Source organism: Rosa rugosa, chromosome 6 (genome assembly GCF_958449725.1).
Source record: "Rosa rugosa chromosome 6, drRosRugo1.1, whole genome shotgun sequence".
NCBI classification, from domain to species: domain Eukaryota; kingdom Viridiplantae; phylum Streptophyta; class Magnoliopsida; order Rosales; family Rosaceae; genus Rosa; species Rosa rugosa.
In genome coordinates, this window is record NC_084825.1 from 26,224,878 (window position 1) to 26,233,024 (window position 8,147).

The 8,147-nt window shown below is 35.4% G+C and overlaps 1 long non-coding RNA gene across 1 annotated transcript; it reads left to right on the forward strand.

Annotated features, from left to right (window-relative positions):
• Positions 1–4,312: 4,312 nt before the first annotated feature.
• Positions 4,313–5,720, forward strand: LOC133714257 (uncharacterized). The gene is made up of 5 exons (XR_009848518.1): positions 4,313–4,429; positions 4,522–4,577; positions 4,927–5,100; positions 5,208–5,328; positions 5,422–5,720. It is a non-coding gene; the product is annotated as an uncharacterized LOC133714257 (long non-coding RNA).
• Positions 5,721–8,147: the final 2,427 nt, after the last annotated feature.

Consider the following 8,147-nt stretch of genomic DNA (forward strand, 5'->3'; position numbering starts at 1 on the left):
AAGTCAATGGAGATTGCTTTGTGCAATATGTCCATTTACATTTGCAAAGAACCACAAACCACATGAGTTCAATACTTTATTTCTAACCAGGTATGAGAACCGTTATAAGAAAACAAAACTCTTGTACCTGTTAATTCTTCAATAAGATTAATTATTTGGGAGATCGATAATTTCCTTATATCTCATTGCAGAAACACAGGTATATTTTAACTTTATCATATACATCTTATGTATATGCATTTTCAATTTCAATTCCAATAATCACAGAGCAGTCATATATAGTTGAACCACTTAAATGACAATATTTGAACATTAATATGACTGCGTAGCTTTGGCAAGAATCACATATACTTTCCAACATGCTTCAAAATTGAAATTGAAATTAGTTCTGATTATGAAGAACATACCTTTAGCTGACCTAAGAGCATATGCCTTCTTGCATACATCTTCCTTAGTATGAGTAATAACTTTTCTCCATTTGTGTTCTTTTAACATCCTTTACTGTATTTCCTGAGTAAAGAATTAGAGAACCACTTGGCTAAATAAAGGAAGACAAATAGAACCGTATACAATTACCATATTCTTACATATGATTTGATATATAGCACAGCGGAAATGAAAAAGTACATACCTCTATTCATATCTCTTTTGTGTTTCTGTATAATAGCATATATATATCACAAAAGTAGCTCTTAATTCTTTACTTGATTGTCCATACAATCACACATACTCATAAAGCTCAATTACATATTAAACTAGGTGAGCAAATTGGCATGTAGATATATTTGTCATTAAAATGCAAATAGCTCAAAACAAAGCCTTCCACATATATTTGTAAGAGCATATGACTTGTTCCACTACCCAAAATCAAAATAAGAATAATGATCATGAAGGAACAATATTAGGTTATACCAAAACTAGATAAAGTGGTATGTATTTACATTGCTCAAAACAATAACTAGCTACCAGCTAGAAAATTAGCTTCATTTTCCAACTCACGTTAGACCGCATGTTGATAGCCAATATTTGCTAAGAATTACTGCAAGTCTATTCTAACAGATGCATATCCAGCAATTTTTCATCACTGTGTGCATATCAATCTGATACAGACTAACACATATTAAAGTAAGTGGCATAAATAACATATGCATAAGCTTTTTATATAATTATGCAGCTGAAAACTATCTATAAACAAATATAGATATCTAAACAACAACCATATGAAGATACACTAGCAGAACAGAACTATAATGACCTTAATATAGTTTTCTGCATTTCAATACATTAAAAGCAAATATAGCTTCAGTGTATTCCTAACCACTTTTCATAACAATGAGATGCACTTAAACCAAATTGGTTAGTTTTTAACCTGTTTTGCTGTTCTGTAGCTCAAAATTCATTATACAAGAAGGAGAAAATATATATTTCTACTTAAAAGCAACGTCAATGCTCATTGTCCAAAAAGACAAGCCCTTACATATATGGTAGTAACACCAATTAGTAAAACATCCTTAGAAATAACCAATCCAAACCTGATATGCACTCAATAGTCTATACCAGAAGAGATACAACACAAAACTTTAATGGTAGCCAGCAATCATGTAAAGTATAGTGGCTATGCATGCCACACAGCTTGATCAAAGCTAAAACAATTTACCTTCTCTTGACCAATAATGAACGACATGTCCATGTATGTATATGGTATATACGCACACATTACAATTATCAACACTAGATGCATCACCTTTGAAACATACATATCAAGGCTATATCTTTATGAATGATTATACATATATGAAGGTCAATTTTAAAGGCACATCCAAACAACCATCAAGTAAGTATACAGCAGAGGCGAGCACAAAATTACAATCACCAACGCAGGAAAAGAGCAATTAAAAGAATTATCCCACCAAAAAGAACTTGTTTGTATCAAAATAAGCTAGTGTTGTTTGATGCCAAATCAGTCCCCCTCGTTTCGGAAGTTGTTTCTATTTCTACATCCTGATATTCCACAAATTGGAGGCTTGCCGCTTGCCTACTACGGCCATATATTTGGTCTACGATTCTATATGCACAATAATAGACAATCACATTTATAGTACAAACAATTAAGCACTTATTTGGCACATGTTCAAGTTCTTTTTGAAAGACTTATCTTCCCTCCACCATGTGAAACTATCTGCTAGATTACTCATTAGTCAAAAAGTAACCCTGAAGTAAATATACATGCTATATGTATAAGCACAAGACAATGGTCATTCAAGATTGACGATTCTATGAGCTGTATTAAAATAGGTACTGAATAAAATTTTGCTCTATTTGTACAAAGATTGGTCTAATAGTTCAAACCAATTAAACTGATTTACTGAAAACAAGTGATCTAAGCCAATAACAAAACAGAGCAATAGAATCATTCAATTCTTAATTATGCAATTTGATCATGTTTTCATGAAACCCAAATGTATCCGGCCATGACAAAAAAGTCTAAACAAGTATAATGCATGTAATCTCAGTAATCTGAATTCAACCGAAATCAGCCTATTACATGCATCTACACATGTTTCTTGATAGGAAGAGAATGATATTATTATCACTATTTCTCTGCCCACAATGCTGCAATCAAACCTGGAGGTTCCAATGCTTTTTCCAAAATCAAATGGAATCACAACAACTTATCTTATTGTTAACTGATTGCTCTTACAATGGGAAATCAACGAGATCAAATGCCTGCATTAATGTTGTCCAAGGCTCATGCCTAAAACCCGGTCACAAACTTTTCATGACATGGGACTATCAAGGAAAAATATTAGATTCTTACGAAACATGACTGCAATCAGTAATCAAGTAGCAGAAAACTAAATTTCAAAAGAAGACCAATAGAAAATTTCTTATCTGGAATTGTTCAATCCCCTTAAGTAGGTCTGAATGGAAATCGTCCAAAGCCATTAAACTTTCTCTTCCTTTTGATTTGACGAGCGGGGTTGGAAGTAACAACGCCAAAAACTATCCCTTTCAAGTCGTCATGTCAGGTATTCCAAATTTCTGCAATCGCATGCCATTGCTATTGGTTTGTTGATTGTCGGAGATGTACTGAATGTTCATCTCCTAAGCAGAGAGGCAGCAAGCCATGCCCTTTTTTTTTTTTTTTTTTTCTCTCTCCATTGGCTTGTCGTGCTGAACAGTAAGGAGGACATGCTCTTGTTGTTTTCACGTTCTGTATGATCAAAAACAAAAACCAGAAGTGAAAATAAAAGCGGGTTGACCCATATAGCTTGGATCTGACCCGCAGTCTTTTCTGGGTTTTGCCCCAAAAGTTTTCTTCTTTGTTCATAGCCATGATATAGATTATATACATACAATGATCTATACTTTTGTGAAGGTGGCTCTGATACCACTTGTGAGAATATACATAAAGTTGTCACAAGATCATTCACAAGAATATAGACACAATTGTATATACATCCAGGATAAATAAATTAAAATTGATACATGTACCTGTATGATCGATTGAACTGATTGAAGCAGCCACGAGCACAAGTCTTCTGCAATTCTCTAGGTTTGAGCTTCTTATGAATGGGGCAAGAACTTATGCTCTTAGTCATAGAGGTTGCAGGGACTTATACATCCTTATATATGAGTTAGGTTTAGCCTTGAACCCCTCCCATAAAGGAAGTTCAATAGGACTCAAACTTCACTCTTAAGAATCCTTATGATATCATATCTTTGTAATTAAGTTAATAATCCAGTAAATAGATTTCTATCCCTTATCAATAGATATACACATTGATTAGGTTACTAGAATTGAGTTCTGTTTCCATATTCATATTATTTAGTCTAAATCATTTATCAATTGTTGTTTACTCTAATAAACATGTGATAAGTCCATAAATTTTCTTACAAGCAATACTTGATATGTACTAGACCTGATAAAACATTTTCTGTATCAAGAAGCTATACAGAAGCTGAGTATAGGATAGAGCCATTGCAAACACTGGTGGTGAAATCGATCACTAAGCATATATAGTAACAAAAGGTCTTCATGTATCAATATGAGAGTAGGAAAACCTAGCCGAGTTTGAGGGAGGATGTAAGTCAATAGTCATCACAAGGAAATTCAACAATCTCAGATGGATGTATCCCAGCTGTCACAATCTCAATGGTTCTGTTAGTATTGCTGTTAGATTACCTGTATCTGCAGTAAGGACTTGTATGAGAATGTATATGCCAAAAAAAGAAAATATATATGTATGTAGATTATTGTCTTCTATTAATTACTATTAGTTAATCTGTATATATGTACTTATGCATTTGAGTGATATATATAAGGTTACTTCATCGAACACGGGACGAGCAGTGCAAACGGATCTTAATCGGATCGCTGAAACTGCAGATACCTCTACACATACGGGTTTGAGATATGTTTTGAGAGGTGAGTTTAATGAAAAAGGCCTTATTTTTTATTATAAAAATATTTTCCTTTAGGTCTTCTGATTTCATTTTCACCAAATCTTTTGTTTATAGATACAGCAGTAGCTCTATTTCGGCAACCTGATTATTGCATTTCCAGTTACTCATGTGTGAGTATAATGCCATTGATCCTCTAAATAATGATCTTTAAATTTCTATTTGAATTTAATTTAACTAAAATTTACATATGATTTCCATTGGATCCCATTTTTGTTGATATATCTGTCCACATTTCCGTACTTTTGGATGGTTTCGGTCATCGGTTTAGGTTATATATTGTCACTGCATATTGTATAGAATTGGATTGGTTTTGGCTGAAGTGTGTCTATAGACATATGTAGATCAAGTTAAAACAGAAACTATGTATACGTTACTAGCTACAACTGCTAACTTGTGTATATGTCAGAAATCAGTGTTAAGAAGCTGAGTTACGCTTCTCATATCAATGCTTAATTGTAGGTGGTTATACCAAAGTTCTCTAGAGCAGCGGCTCAGCAATGCTTTGATCAACTTGTGTTCAGAGAGAGGGTTAGATATGATGAAGAGACCATTGTCAATGTGGACAATATATATAAAAACTCAAAGCACAACAAGTAGAGATCGACTAATGAATCTCACAATGACAATGTAGAGGTAAACACTTTGAACTTCAGATCTCGGCTGAACGTCGATCATTGCGAGAATATCTTTTAGATAGGAAAAAGGGTCAACGTGTTTTTGCTTTTACTTGCTGCTGATAGGTTACAATATTACTTGCTGCTGTTGGGAAGTCTAAAGTTGGCCACTATCATTGACAGCAGTGACTTGAAGAAAGTGATGGAAGAGCTTGCATCCATTGATCCCAGCAGACTAGGACTATTAGTAAAGAATAAAAATTTCTACTTGTAGTAACTTTTAAATTTTGTTTTTCTTTCTTCTTGAGGTAAGCATTAATATTTCATGTTCTTTCTGCAGGGAGTAGAGGTACTGCATGTGGACACCTCAGTTCTCTTCAAATGCGGCAAGCAATTGAATTTAATCACCTGATTCTCAGGTGCCCATTTTCCTAAGGCATGTTGATGTCATTGCAGCCCGACCCCCAATTGGCAACCAGCCAATCCAGGAAATCTCAAGCTGTTCGCACTGGTGGTTCTGCTTGAGTGGCAATTAGACCTGCGAATTGAAGAGTTCCTGACTTTCTTGTTATTTCGTATTATGAGAAAGACAAAAAATTCTTACTATATAGTTTGAGATGTTATGCAGACAATTTTTGGACCAACTTGTGTGCTGTTAATTCCAGATTATCTTTAGTTTGGATCTTTGATGGTTTGCTTGAGGAATACCTTGAAATCCGCTGCTAGAAAACCTACGTGATACCATGATAGAATTGGCATATATTGACTAATATTCTTGTTAAATGGTTGCCTTAACACTACGAAAAGATGGAACCACTCTTGATGAAAAGATTAACAAACTCACAACACAGTAGATTGCTAACGCACTGTAAACCTCACCAGTGAGGAAACTTCACTGCGAGGCTTGTAACGTAGCCTACACAAGAATCAAATCCACTATTGAAGAAAATGATTACAGTTTACAAGTAGTGATATCCAACGCAATCACTTTACTAGCAACAATGCTAACTTGCTTACACTTTGGAAATCCTATTCTACACACAGTTGAATCAATCTCTGGTAGACTAATCAGAACAAGACTTCCACTTCCACCTTGTATCAAGGCCTCACTGATCTCAAGTATGATGTATGAGATGAATGCAGTGAGCAAGCAAAGTAAATATGATGCATCACTTAAGAGTCCAGCTCAATCTAATTAATATCCATTGGAAGTGCAACAGTAATTTAATTCCTGGTCTCTAAAACAAGTCATGCGTATGGAAAGTTGTCAAGTCATCTTTGGTCATAGTGAGAGTCCTATTGAAACTTGAATTTCAATTAAGTTGTGTCTTCCATATATATCATGTAATATTGGCCTTGTTGGGCAGATCAACGTTATTAAAAGTTTGTTTCAGACTATGCTTTGTTCTTTGATGAGTGACTCCCAATATCCTATCCTCTGGTTGAGTGATTCCCATATCACACCCCATCACACAAGCTCTTTGTATACACCTGCATCAAAATAACAATCAAAGAGCTAGAGTTTTGCAGAAAACAGTTTGTGAGGACTATACAACACACAATGAACACTTAGATAAAAAAACCCCTGAAAACCCGAATGCAGTTTGAAAGCCTTTTATAGAGGAGCAAGACTCCCCCTCAATCAGATCATCTTAACCACAGAATAAGATAAACATAGAAGGCAAATCAACCAAAACGTGATACTCAATTAATCCTGACAGATATCAAGTAATTGTGATCTGTCTCTTGTGATAGTTATCTGATAAGCATTCAAAATCTTCTAAAAGCAGCCAAGATATTCAAGATTCTATCCTAAGAAATCCGATAAGATCTTAGACAGTTGTGATCCACAATTTATGCATCAATCACATGCAAAATGATATGGAATGCAAAATACCTTTGGTTGAGATCAGTGAGCCTGATTTGCAAGGGATAAAACAGCGGCTGCAATCCTTTTGTTTGAATCTTTAGGTCTCCTAGGACCCCGGGAAATCAGGAGAGAAAAACTCTCCTAATTTCTTTAGATACTCCAGTCTCCTAGTAGCCTTGGGAGAACATGTGTTGAATGGAAATAACCCAAAATACTTGCACACTATCTAGCTTATTGTTCAGACCCTAAAACTAGACTTTTGTTAGCGGGTTTGTCCTTTTTGACTATTGCTCATCTGGAAAACATTAATACCTGAGTGGTTCTAGTAGTGTTTTGATGGCAGTTTTGTGAAAACCTAATCGATATTGGCTAGGTGAAGGAGGATATTACCTTCTTTATAAATTGGCTCAATGTTGATCTTTCTGCTACTCTCGAGTTATTATCGAAACATAATGCTTCGCAATACCCTCTCACTGAAGGTCGTTGTAACCTTACAATACCAACTCATTGTCATTGAGATCGTAGTACATTTTTTAGGAGAAAGTATATTATGTATATGTTGCTTTATTTCATAGAACAAATGATAATGATAAAAATGACCATTAAACGTAGACCCTAGATTCCAAATCAAAACTGATCTCGAAATTTAAATCCTTGTTTTCTGGTGAGTTTTGGTCTGCTATTAAACGATTGCCAAAATTTGCTTCAACCCTAAGACCAAAGCAAAGTAGACCAAAATTTTCTTAGGCCACTAGCCAATCGGCAATATCGGGCCTTCGGCGGGCTGGGCGAGGCTTGAAATTTCTAAAGCAAGCCGACCCTCAACAACATGCCCAGCCTAGATGTGGGCTAAGCCGGGCCGTGTGATCCGCGTGCCAAATGATGACCCCCTAATTCAGGATTGTATCACATAATTATTAATTAGTTGAACCAGCTGACACGACACGAACACGCTTGACAAACACGAGCCCATTCTGGGATACCCAATTATTGATTGACTACCCATATTTTCTACAATGGCCCAAGGAACTTAGTGCAACTGGCCCAACCCAATGATTCCATTACATCTTTCCTCTTTCGCCCAAGAAACCTAGTGAAACTGAAGCTCTCACACTGTTGCACCAAAATCATTTCCTTCAAGCTCTACAATGACTTGAGGGTTGTATTCCCTCAGAGAGAGTCAGATGCTGACGAGG